Here is a 14,304-nt window from a genome sequence, read left to right as displayed (position 1 = left end):
GGATTTTTACTTATCACTTCCCCATTTTATTTGGCGAAATCATGAAAGGGTTATTCTATTACTCTTTGTTATTTGGAAGTGCGTCCTTACTGAAGGTAAACACTATAGTTTAATCTTGGGAGGTTGCGTATCAAATGATTCGATCGCGTCGAGTTATATACTCCGAGAGGCACAAATTAACCTGTAAGGACAATGCTCTTGCATGATTCTATAGCATATTGTGAGATCTTTTTATACTCTATTTTTCATCTATTTTATTTTATTGTTAATTTCATATTGTAATTCTTTTATATCAATGAGAATTTGTTCACCTTCAAAATTATTTCCAACAATAAATGTGCACAAAAACTTTATAACAATAATTTGATGTATATAGACTAAAAGAAAGAACTAAATCAATGAGCCACATATGCTCCACATGACTTTTAAATAGCTTTACCGGTAAACCTTTAGTCAGAGGATCCGCAATCATCAATTCAGTACTAATATGCTCAATGGACACTTCATGTCACTTAATGTTCTCTTTCATAGTGATACTTTATGTCGATATACATACTTCTGCATCTACTCAATTTATTCTTAGAAAACAGAACTGTAGTATAGTTAACTCAGAAGATCTTTATGAGTCTAACCATAAAATCGACAACCTTGAGACCTTTAACAAAAAAAAGTCTCAACTATAATGCCAGTTGTTGTACCAAATACCTACTTAAATTAATAAGCAAATGCTTAGCACGTTTTAACTCTCAAGTGCACGAAATCAACTAGTAGTATAGTTGGGCAAATACGAGATCATCCCACGAGGATTGTTGATTTTTTTCTAAAATATATTTTTCCAATTAATATTGCAAAATTATCACAGAGTTGTAGTGTTTGAAAAGATAAAAAGATAATAAAGAGGTTAGGGTTTTGATATCTACCACAAATAAAAAAATTGGGATTAATTTGCAAGCTTTCTGACTGTTATCAATAAAACCCTTAGGTTGTCTTATGTAAACCTCCTCCTTAAGATATTCATTCAGGAAAATTATTTTTCACATCCTTTTGATATAGCTCTAAATCAAAATGAGTTCATATCATGATAATCAATGCCTTTCTTTTGAGTAAGATCATTGGCTACAAGTCCAACTTTATATCGTTCAACATTACCCGCAAGCATCCCTTTAGGTTTTGTAAACCCATTTGCAGCCTATGGCTACAACTCCTTTTGGTAAGTCAACAAGATCGCAGACTTGAATTAGCCAAGGATTTCATTTGCTCCTTCATGGCATTGAAATACAATGTGAAGTTATCTCCACTCATGGCTTTGTGAAAACAATTTTTAGATTGTCCTTAGGCCCAATATAAAAATTAGACTCTTGAAAGTATACAACATAATTACTAGGGATTGTTGGTCACCTTATTCTAGAGGATCTTCTTAATCCTACTTTCTTTACATTTGGCAAAGTCTGAGTAGTTCATTCTGAACTTGTTCCTCATGAGTTAGCTGTTCTGAAAGTGGTTGTGGTTCAAGATAATAAATTTGATTTTTCCTAAGCCACAATCAAACACCATTTATATGAAGGAGCTTTAGTCAACTCTCGTGCTTCCTCTAATTCAATCATTTGAGGATAATCACTCCAACTAAGTTCAGCATCCTCTAGAAATTTTGCATTTCTAGATTCAACAATTCTAGGATTGAATGAAGGATAGTAAAAACTAAACTCCTTAGAGTTTACTGCATAGCCTATTAAATTCCGCTAGTTATCCTTGAATCTAATTTCCTTAGGTGTGGATTATAAATCCTTACTTTAGCAGGACAACCCTATATATGTAAACAATTTGAACTTGGTTCCATTCATTCCTTAATTTAGGTGTCTTAAGGACAACCTTGAATAGAACCGAGTTAAATATATACATAGCGGTTTTCAAGGCTTCACTCTATTAGGAGAATAGAATATTAATATTATCTTTCATGTCTCCTTTTTCGTGTACTTACCATAATACTCTCTGCCTCTATCAGATCTTACAATCTTGACTTCCTTTTGTTTTGTTTCTCTACTTCTACCTTATAGGTACTGAAAGCGTTTAATGTCAAAATCCTATGATTTAGAAGATTGAGATACATAAACCTTATATGGTCATTACTGGAAGAGATATGATATCTCTGACCATTTAGGCAAGAAGTATGGAAAATGTCTACATTTGTCAGTGTACATGATCTAAAAAATCTCATAAAAAAAAACTTTTGGTGGCACCTTTAGTAGTATAATTGGTCTGCTTTTCCTTAATGCTGTCCAGATAAATAATAAAGATAGTAAACTTTGTTGGCACCTTGTTCTCATTCATTAAATATTGGACATGATTGCCTATCAAGGTCTTTCCTTTAACATGAGTAACTTCTGGATTCTCATGTCTTAGTCTCTCATCCTCTTGAACACACATGATCAAAAGTTCCTTTATTGATCAGTTATCCTTATGTGTGCCACAAGATATTTGAAAAATATCATATTTAGATGAGAGAATTCAAAATAAAATTGACCAAAATGACTCAAAAACTCAACTTTAGGGACTTAATTTGAGCTTTTATGTCCTTCATTTTCATTATGTGCTTAGGCACACTTTTGAAACTATAAAAGGTTTTGCTTTAAAAATTTTATATTAGGGTGCTGGCTAAAACCTTATTAGAACTCACTAAATGTTCCTCAATGGCCTTTATACAATCTTTGGCCCAAAACATTTAGGATTTAAACCCTAATGCTTTTGCTGACATGAGATTTCATGAACATCAACCTTAGGCGATTAAATCGCTCCCACCGTTCATATTAATAATCTCATGGGATCACTTGATTCCGTGGGAGAAGGTGATTTGTCCATAAGAAGCGCCAATTCCGTCTCCAAACACCCCAAAGTAAAAAGCACATTTTTGTTTCAGTCAAGAAAAATTACCACTAGGAATTATTGGAACATAAAATACTAATAATTAAGCAATAGAAATACATATAATGACCAAGGAAAATAATATACTTAAATGCTATGAAATAACTTTATTTAAATTAACCAATGTTAATTTTAATAGTAAATTTCAACCTCTCTCTGGGCAAAGGTTACATCACGCATGAAATTTACTCTTTATTAATAGGACTAATAAATTTAATATTAATAAATAAAATTTTTCGTACCTGTGGGCCTAAGAGAAATTTTATTTTTAATGTTAAATTTATTATCTTATTCTAATTAAGTCATAAAAATAAAAACGTCCTTGTGGGGATTAGTAATTAAATTTATGAATTAATTACAACATGATGTTAATTTTTTTTATGAAGTTCACATATATAATCTTGATGCAATTATCATTATAAAATCAGGATGTCGTGGTTCTCTAAAAATTATTATGATAATCACGACTTCACTAACATCTAATAACTGTATAGATGCTTAAATAAAGTTCCCAAGAATAAAGACCAAACCAACATGGAAATGAGTAAACAATATTTTCCAAATTACAACCGGATAAGTTCCCCAGTGAGTGAGGGGGCGCACAATGGCACACTTAAATCCCAAGACTTTCCTAGACATTGCAATTTTGGAGTGTGCCATAAACATTCACCAACATATGTGGCTTAGTTAATTATTCTCAGGTCTAGGCATCAAGCAATATATATTTAAATAATATAAATAAAAATAATAGATTTAATCTTAAGTCCATGCATTAAAGAAATAATAATTTTAATACTGAACAAGACAAATACAATTGTAATATGAAAACATATTAAATTGCATAGCTTAATGGTCTTGAAAGTAGCAGTAGACCCTTTATACATTGAGGACCCAAGTTCTAAACCCACTTATACCCAAATTTTTATTAAAATCGGCTAGGCTACTTGAAATCGGCTAGGCTACTTGAAATGGGTTAGGCTACTTGAAACTGGATGGGCTACTTGAAACCGGTGCTCCGGCCAGACGACAGACGGTCGTGTAGGGTTGCTGTCGTCGTCCTTTCTAGGTGACCCCGGCTAAGAGCCACAGCGAGCGAATAGTGGAGATAGAGTTCCGGTAGAGCCTTATGCGAGCAATGGTGGAGATCGAGTGTTCTTTGCCTGGAGCGGCATCCTTACAATCGCCAGGGTGCTTGTTGTGTCAATGTATATTAATTCGCAAGTGTACGAATCAATTGTAGTTAATGGATTGCAAGTGCGAGGTCGATCCCACAGAGAATTGTATTTTTTAAAGCAATTTTAAATCTAAATTAATTGAACCCTAACCTAGTTCCAAATTTTGAAAGATTATTATTTGAATGAAAAATCAAAAGCATAAGCAATTTAATTTGAATGTAATCTAATGACGAAACACTAGGGTTTCAGAATCCGCACTCACAAATTCATAGCAAAATAATTCCATAAACTATAATATTTTCCAAAGTTCTCACGTATAAATCTTAGATTTGTTTTACTATTGCATCAAAGAATTAATCCAAACATCCCATGTATCCATACATAACCCAAATCACAAAAGAAATTCAATAAATAATTAAATCATTAACTGTATCTATAAATCACAAGAAAATATGCAATTTTTTTTCAAAATATCAATTGTATCCAGAGAATAAATCATAAGGAAAATCCAATTTTTAACAAAGAAAACTAAGCAATCAATTGTATTGAATATTCTTAAATCATCAAGTATATCCTTGAATCACAAAAAATATCCAATAATTATTCTATCAAATTGCGTTAAAGTAAAACAATAAGACAATTAAATCATTAAATTGGGAAATATTACATACAAGGAATGATGTACTAATCATAAGTGAGGCTTCATCTTCAACCTTAGTTGAAGGTTTAGCCTCTCATGTTATTGAAAGACAAAACAAGATTAATTAAATTCATAATAGAAAATTTAGTACTTACAAATATGGAATCACAAAGTTGAGATCTAAAAGCTAGAAAACCCTAAAACTCTCTTCTTTCTCCTCTAAAATCTCGAAATTCGCAGCCTCTCTAAACTCATTTGATAATTATCCATTTATAGACTTAAAACTAGGGTTTTACAAGTTGAATTTGGATAAAACTGCTGCCAGATCGAATAGGTGCGCCCGATTGAACAGTTGGTGTGCTCGAGCGCACTTGAGCATCACTTCTCCTATGCGGTGCACACATGCCTGCGCGATGAGCTTTGGACTGGGCGCGTATGCGCTAGATCATAGTATCTTGCGCTCGATCGCAGGTTCGTTAACTGTTTTTCCAAAGTGTGCAAATTTTCATATAAATCCTACAGTTTTCCCATAGCAACCTACAAAACACTAAAGACACAAAATTAACACAGAATATCAGATAATAACACAGTTAGAGGAACAACAAAAGTAAATTAAAGGGTCCAAATATAAAATATTTGGCACATATCAAACACCCCCAAAATTAACTTTTGCTAGTCCCTTAGCAAAACAAAACAGAAAAAAAAAATGAAAAAAGAAAAAAAATCATCTTTCGCGGGAGAGATGGTTGCATTTAGCAACAAGCCTTTTAAACTCCTAGGCATCCCTAGAGGACAAGTGAAGTCTCGTGAGGGTTTAACATGAATGATACCCACAAATATTGAAGCACTATGTTGTCATTAAAAAAGAATTTTCACACAAACCATGGTTCTTATTTATGAGCAAGCTTAAAAAGACAAACACCATCATCACAATCAAAATGAAATCTATAATCAAATTCTTATAGGGAAAATTACAGTTTACCCTCCTAAAGTTGACAGCGTTTTTCAATTCGAACACCAAAGTTTCAATTTTTGCAATCCACCCCCCTAAAGTTTCAAATTTTTGTAATTTGATCAATTGTATCCAAAACTTCCCATATTGCTCCTAATTTTTTATTTTTTTTATTTTTCATAAAAAATTGAAAAACAAAATTCTGGGTGGTCGTAGCCACCCTTTGCCCATCTAGCCATTTTTGCACCTCCAAATTTGTTTTTTTTTTTTTTCATAAAAAAAAAAAATCAGGGGTAATATGGGAATTTTGGGATAATATTAGTCGAATTGAAAAAAATTAGAACTTTGTGGGGGTGGATTGCAAAAATTGAAACTTTGATGTTCGAATTGAAAAACGCTGTCAACTTTTGGGGGGGGGGGGTAAACTGTAATTTTTCCTTACTTATAAATGGACAAATTAGACATCATATATTTTGAAAATTGCAAAGTGAAATTTAGCATACAAACATGAAGCTTTCAGTTTAAACTTAAGACAAGTCCCATAAAATTTGTAAGAATCCCTAACATATAAAAGAACCAAGGCAAGTTATGCATTTATTTATTTATTTATTTTAATTTTTTTTACAGGCTCTGCAATGTTTAGCTCCCTTAAGCTTTCTAATTGACCCATGTAACAAGTGTTAGCCAAATGACTTCCAAGCTAGGTGGCTTTAGGGCACTAGACGTAGAACATCCATAAGGACTTATTAACTTAAGTCAAAAAGGCTACGAAGCCGGACTAGCCATATCTTAAATCAACACTGAACTTTACACCTTTTGACGCGAACACTTAATGCTTAGTGGGGTAAGAGTTCTGGTTACTCAGTGGAAACTCAACATAATCTTTCTTTTCTTTTTCCTTCTCTTTTTATTTTTTATATTTTTTATTATATATATATATCTTACAAGCCAAAGTTGTTCATCAATAGATCCAGTGGTGGAGCCAGGAATTCAGTATACCAGGGGCGTCAATAAAATAATAAAATATAATGATAAAATAATTTTTTTTTTTGTTCTCTTTATATATTATATTTTTATTATAATATGGTAAATACAATCAAAAGAAATTATACCACAATATATGTATCACAAAAAGCATATTTATCTAGCTTCATAAATATATGCTAAATTCATATATCAGTTACCATATAGGCACTAGTACAAGAGTAAAGGAAAATACAAAATACAAAGTGCCTAAAATTGCATTCTACGCGGTCTTAGAGAAACAAAATCATCAAGTATCAAATCTGGATCGAAGCTTTTAGTAATTTCTCTTTCAATGTAGATAAGTAAACTATTTCCAAGAAACTCATCTTCCATTTTGTTACGAAGTCTTGTTTTAATAATTTTCATTACTGAAAATGCTCGTTCGGTAGTTGCTGTAGACACTGAAAGAGTCAAAACAAGACGAACTAATCTATCAATAAGATAATATGTATCTGATTTTCCTGCCTCTATCAATCCTCGACTTAATTCCACAATGGAAGACAATTTTTGTAGTTTCGGATGATTAAGCATATCAACTTCAAAATGCTTCAACTGAAATCTCAAAATAATTTTTTCCTGCTCAGAAAAATCAAGAGAATAGTACTTCTCTGCAAGACTACATATATCATCAATATTAAATGCTTTATAAGCATCATTTGGATCCAAAGCTGAACTAAGTGTCAAGAGTTCCATTGCCCTTTCACCAAATCTACAATCAAGCTCTTGCAATTGAAAGTCTATAGCAGCATTGAATACATCAAAATGATAATAATGTTTCATCGTAATGTGATCCAGTGGAAGACGACCTCGGCCTTTAACATAACGAGCATGAAAATCCGGAATGTCAATTTCAAATTTCTTAGAGAAAGAGACTACTTTCTCAAGAAAATTATCCCAATCTTCATTTCTCAATTTTTGGTGGAGTACTTTTGTATTAGAAACTAATTGCATAGCATTCAAGATGTCTTGAGATTTTTGTTGCAAATGTTGACAAAGACAATTAGTGGTACCCATGATTTCCCTCATCAAATGTAAAATGAATATGAATCTGAATGATGTAATTATTTCATAAGCAGCTTCCGCATCCCCACGTTGAGAGTAAGTGGATCCTCATTTTATAATCTTTTCAAGCACTGAACAAGCAGGATTAAACAGCCTTCGTAGGCTACAAATAGAATAAAAATGAGAACCCCAACGAGAATCACCAGCTCGTTTCAAAGTGCCAATTTGGTTAGCTCATTTTCCAGTTTCAAGTTCCTCAATGGCTATCAAATATGCGATATCTGCTTCTTGAGCATCTTGCAGATCACGATGACGTTTACATGAAGCACTAACCACATTGATAATGAAATTCAAATTTGAGAAGAAATCATGAACAACAGTTACCTCTCGAGATGCAGCAACTAATACTAATTGTAATCGATGTGCAAAACAATGAACATAATATGCACAAGAACATTCATTAAGAAATAATGCTTGCAATCCTTTCCATTCACCACGCATATTGCTAGCATTATCATACCCTTGTCCACGAATACTTTGAATATCAAGACAATTTTGAGAAAGAACATTAGATATTTTATTATTTAAAGTCAATGCCGATGTATCTTTAACTTGGACAATATCAAAGAAGTGTTCTTGTATAAAACCATATTTGTTAACAAATCTCAAAACAATAGCCATTTGTTCTCTCTTAGACTCATGTCGTGCCTCATCAACAATAATGCAAAATTTTGAATCACCAATTTCTTCACGAATTGCATCTCGCACTCTTTTTGCCAAGACATGTAAAATATCTTTTTAGACTTGAGGTGAAGTATATTTTGCATTTTGTGGAGCATTTTCGAAAACAACCTTAGCAACATCGTCGTTGAAATTGGACACAAGTTTTATCAACTCAAGAAAATTGCCACGATTTTTAGATTCGAGACCTTCATCATGACCTCTATAAGGACATCCTTGATATGCTAAATACCGAATAGATTCGATTGAAGTCTTCAATCGCAATCGATTGTTCAATTTTTCTCCCGAAGTTTGCTTATCTATCACCTTATCAATATGTTGAGATTGATTCTTCAAATTGTCACAACACTTAACAACATTATTATGAGGTGAACATGGCCCATTTCCCATGTGGACCAAAAAAGAACAATTCGTACCATCATTAACTTTCTTCCAATTGCGAAATCCTTCAATAGTAAATGCACTACCTCCAAACCGCCCCGTTGGCTTTTTAGCAAAAAGAAAGCAAGGTAAACAATAAGCAGGATCTTTATCCTCAGAATATTATAACCAATCAAACATCTTATACCAAGATGATTGAAATCTTCGGCGGTTTTTTTTCAGTTCCTGAAAACGGGTATCCAGAACTACTAGAAGGAATGAACCTATTCGGACCGGCTTTAAGATAAGCACATCTAATTTCATCCCGTTGATTAACAGGATATTCCCATATTTGAGGACGTAACCCGGGATCATGTTGTAGAGTAGAAATGTCAATTGACTCACAACTACTTGAGATTCAATTCTTGGCATCTTAGAAGGGTGTTGCTCAGGAGCTAAAGTTTGAGGATTGGATGTCGATGAAGACATTCTAGAATTGAATCAGCATATTTTTTCCTAAAAAATGCATCAATTGTTTTTGGCTTGCTCATAATGTAATCTAAGAATTTTCAGAAACCTGGAAAATTATTTATCTATTAGTTTTTATTCTCATACTAAACAATTCATGTCTAATGAAACATATTCTAAGTCTCTAATAATATTATAATAAAATTATTAGCATATTCCGATAGCTATTAGCCTAAAATGAATTAATAAAAAGAACAAACTTGAGATTGGCAATAATCTTCTGAAACTCGTTGATGCTTGACAAAATCCCAAAATATATAAAACACACCTAAAAAAAAAATAACAATATTGTTTTTATTAGAATAAGATAAACAAAATGATGAAAATAAGAGATATATCACAATTAAAAAGCTCCATAAATTTCAGACAATCATATTAGAGTTTGCAAATTGCCCAATTAAAGATGCCTAATCACCTTCCCCATGGGAATGTCTGAGAGTGGAGAGATGTTGAAAGGTTCATACCCTTATCCCCTACATTTGATTCATTATAAGGGGATTGTAATGTTTTCAACCTCATCATCATTGCAGCAGCTTTGGTAGTCTGTATTTCTTTTCTTTTTTTCTATTTTCTTTTTTATTGGGAGTGAAAATTTGTCCTCTTTCTTATCATTGTAAATCTGTAGCCTAACTGATGCATATATTCTAGTGGGGAAGGTTCCAAAGGTAGGTGATACTTTTAAAGCCAAGGCCAAAGATATCATTGAATTTATATACTAAAAACAAATTAACTACTGTGAATAATATACAAAGTATCTCTTGAGTCTTGTCGTTTTTATGGGCCAAATATAAATTAGTAAAAGTAAGCAAAGCTATCATGTGGTCAGAACTCAGGAGAGTAGCAAAAAAAAAAAAAAAACAAACAAACAAATAAATTTGATGCCTTAATTATTCATGTATCTCGTGTCTCTAGGAACCAAATATATTTATAAACATAAAGCAAGTTAAGCAATACTCATTACTCACAGTCACAGAGTCAGTCAAAAGTGGAGTGTGGAGCCCAATTCAAGTTTTGTCACTAATTGTTGGCTTCAAGAGTGTAGTCACAGACTCACAAACATAAACATGAAACAGCCTTCCCGTTCCCAAGTTCTGATTCTTCTGAAGTTCAAGTTCCCATCTCTCCCAACTCCCAAGTCCCCACTGCGGCACCACTACCAATGATCAATCTCTTATCCTTATCCCTCTGCTTCTCACCACTCACACACACAATCAAACTTTCTTTCTCTTTCCCTTCTCCAGTTCTCCTTCTGAGTTCTAAACCACCAAAAACCAAATCACCATGTTACACAAATGAGTTAAACCAACAAAACCCATAAACCAAAATGAAACAAAGTTCATGAAAATCAATCAAAGAAAACAAAGAACGAAGATCAGTGATGGGTTATCACCGTGGGCGGCCGTCGAGCCGTGGCATGAAAATGTCGGTGGTGCACTGGTGCGGCTAAGCAATTCAAGGTTGATGGGTAGTGGCGTGCTGCACAGTCAACGCTTGAGCCGCAGGAGCAGGACAAGTTCAAGTTGGAGTTTGGAAGAGCCGAAGAGGGGTTAGGGATTTAGGATAAGATTATTTTATTTTATTTTTTGCCTTTTGTTTAGTGTATAAGTGTACTGCCGTATGCTGTTGAGACTTGAGATAATTTTTTTTTTTTTTCTTTTGTTTGGTGTATAAGTGTATTGCCGTGTGCTGTTGAGACTTGAGATTTTTTTTTTTTTTTTTTTTTTTTAAGGTGGTAAAAATATTTTGGAGGGGTATTAAAATTTTTTACTAGGGGCATCTTCCAACTTTTGACTTAAAATTACTCTTTTTTTTTTTTTTACTAGGGGCGCCCGCCCCTGGGTCGCCCCCTGTCTCTCCGCCACTGAATAGATCATCCACCAAATCTCAAAAGGAACATGCTTAAGTTCAAACATCATGCCTCACAGAAAACATGCTAATGTGCTCATAAATTCTTTTTTCAAAACAAATGAAATCTCTTTTCCCCAAAAATAAGTTTGTTAGTATCTTGTTGGCTTAATTCGGTTCCAAAATACAGAGGCTGCTGTCCATAGGGCTCAAACACTAGTATAGAATGCTTAGAATCCAATCTCCACCGTTCACAATAAGGATTCACGTGTCATGAACATCCCTACAAAGTTTCAGCTCAATCGGACCACCAATGGCCATCGATCGGAGCTATTGATCAAGGCTGGACAATATTTCCATAATGCAGGTGTCACCCATTGCATGCCCTGTTCGGACAGGCCTTCCCCATGTTCGGACAACAATTCCAAAAACTCAGTTTTTGCTTCGCAAGGCCCTGCCCGGAAAACCCATTAACCTGTCAGGATACCCCGTAAGTTTTACTCTCCAAAACGTGATTTTTAGTGTGTCAGGTCTAGGGTATTGTCGGAGGTTTATATACATCTTTATAGAGAGAGAGAGAGATGTACGAAATTCTACCCCAAGTTTCGTGAGAGGCTGTGCTTAGGAAGAAAATCTGTGTGAGCCTGATTATTCCTCTTAGAGGATTTTTGTTAGTTTCGTGGTGCTTGATTGAGATGTCTATCGGAAGGGTTCGGTAAAGGAGAATCACGTTGAAGAAGATTGTGAGCAAGGAGACGAGTTGTAGGTGTGTCGATCTTACAGAGTCAAGGTCTTGCAAATGGTTGTAAGTGTTACTAGTGTCTGTAATCTCTGGATAATATTTTGATAGTAATTTCCTGAGTTTTGCTGCCCTAGAGAGGTTTTACTTTTAAATTATTTTTTAAAAGGTTTCCTCTTCGTCAACAAAATATTTGTGTCTGATTACTTTATTGCTTTACACATTTTTGGTGCTTGAATTATTTGTATATTGATTAATATCTGTTAATTCTGCATAAATTGGGGTTTTGGAGTCATTAAGCGTTTTTCAATTGGTATTAGAGCGATGTCTCTCGTCTATGTGAGGTTAAAATTCCTCTTGTCCTGTGAGGGATAAGGTTAGAAGACGAACTATGGAATAAATTACTAGTTAATTGACTTGCCCATCGGAATCATTACAGTTCCTCACTAAGCATTGGGTATATAATTGCAGCATATGCCTTCTTCTAAGTCTCTATAGTAAAACATTCATCAACATAATCCTCAGGTTCCCCACAATCGGAAAGTATAGCAGCCACTGCATGGGGACATGGGATTCTAGTAAGTTTCCACTGATTGCAGCCACACCTCCTTCTACCAAGGTCTACCGCAAACTGTTTATTATCCGGACAAGTAATTTCAAGCATCAAATCACCAACATACTGCGCAATGCAATCCACTGCATCTAACCCATTTGCTTCCAATTTTGCAGCAATCCTAGGGCATAGCTTTCCATTCAATTTTTCTATCCCTTCCCTCTTATTTTGATATTGCCTAATCAACTTCTTCCTTATCATCTCCAACATGGTCAAAATGGGATTGTCATGAGCCTTCAGAATGTATGAATTGAAACATTCACAGATGTTGTTTACTAGCAGGTCACACTTTGGGTAGTCACTAAACCGTACCTTAGACCAAGAAGTAGGGTCAATTTTGTTCAAATATTCGTAGGCATCTTTATTCATTTTCTTCAACTCATCCTTATGACCATTGAAATCATACTCCGTGTATGAAGATGTTGCAGCCCATAATTGATCCTTTAGTGCCAATCCTCGATGTCCCCCAATGTTTCTAAAGTTGGCATATAAATGCCTAACACATATCCTGTGATCAGCCACTAGCATAACAGCCTGAAAAGTTGGCATAAGACCCTGCAAAATAATAATAATAATAATAATACCTTAAGTATCGTACAATAGTCAAACAAATTGAATTAATACTTTTAAGTGTGACAAAAAATTTACCTTCTGACAATCTGAAATGAATGTAGGCCTAGCATGCCTATCATGGGTACCAAGATCAGACACTAGGGTTTCAAGGAACCACATCTAACTGTCTTTAGTCTCAGCTTCAACAACCACTTAAGCAATTAGGTACATGTTATTGTTCCCAACTGCAGCAAGGAGTTGGCCCTTGAATGGTCTTTTTAGAAAACACCCATCTACCCCTATGACATGCCTACAACCCTCTCAAAAGCCTTTCTTCATGGTTGCCAGAGAAACATACATTCTTCCAAATTTTGGAGCCAGATTTGGGCTTGGTCTGTCCAGATTTGGCCTTACTCCTAGCTCTATACATCATGCTTGGATTTACATCCACACTCAATTTATTCTTCACTTCATATTGGATTACATCCAAAGGCATGTCGGGCCGAAGCCTAAACTTCTCAATTAGCTTATTGGCTATCCAACTTGAGTTGACTATGCTATTTCTGAATTTATGACCACAAATGTGTTTATCCTGTAAAGATCTAACTTTAAATGAGTCTTCATCAAGCATCTTTCTTGCATATACCCGGTACTTACATTTGGCATCTCTACATACCGCTATGCACCTGCTGCTTTCATTTTTTTTTATTTTTTTTTTATTTTTTAAAATCTAATGTCCTTCCCCCTCTTAAGGTTATACACCCTAACAACTTCCCTAAACATTTTAAGGTTTGAGAATTTCATCTTTAGATTATTGACTGGGTTACCTAGATCCATGTTAAGTGCCAAAATAGGGAACCAAATAGAAAATTCTATCACAAACCAAAACTCTTAGGCACTGCAGCCAAACACACTCCATTTGGTTATAAAGAAAACAGAGTGTTGAAGAAAAAAATTTCAAAATAGATTTTTGAAGCTATTAAGATTATTCTAGCATTCAATCATACAAGCAAAGTGGAAATCATAAGCTTGAAAAAATAACGACCAAGATGTATGCTGTCTTCACATAAAAATGTCCAATTAGATTTGAGAAACCTAATTGATACAAAAAATCATGGCAAGACAAAGCAACTGGTTCCCAACCAACCAATACTTCACAAATAGCACAGAAGAACTCCAGAATTAACATGGAGTAATTGATTCAAATAGACA

General features: G+C 34.1%; 1 protein-coding gene across 4 annotated transcripts in view; it reads left to right on the top strand.

Annotated features, from left to right (window-relative positions):
- LOC132191321 (pentatricopeptide repeat-containing protein At1g11710, mitochondrial) overlaps window positions 1-14,304 on the top strand; it is a 28,337-nt gene that overhangs the window by 1,312 nt on the left and 12,721 nt on the right. The gene's annotated exons all lie outside the window — the stretch shown is intronic.

Source organism: Corylus avellana, chromosome ca9, assembly GCF_901000735.1.
Source record: "Corylus avellana chromosome ca9, CavTom2PMs-1.0".
Lineage (NCBI taxonomy): Eukaryota > Viridiplantae > Streptophyta > Magnoliopsida > Fagales > Betulaceae > Corylus > Corylus avellana.
This window is presented reverse-complemented; position numbering and strand designations above follow the sequence as displayed.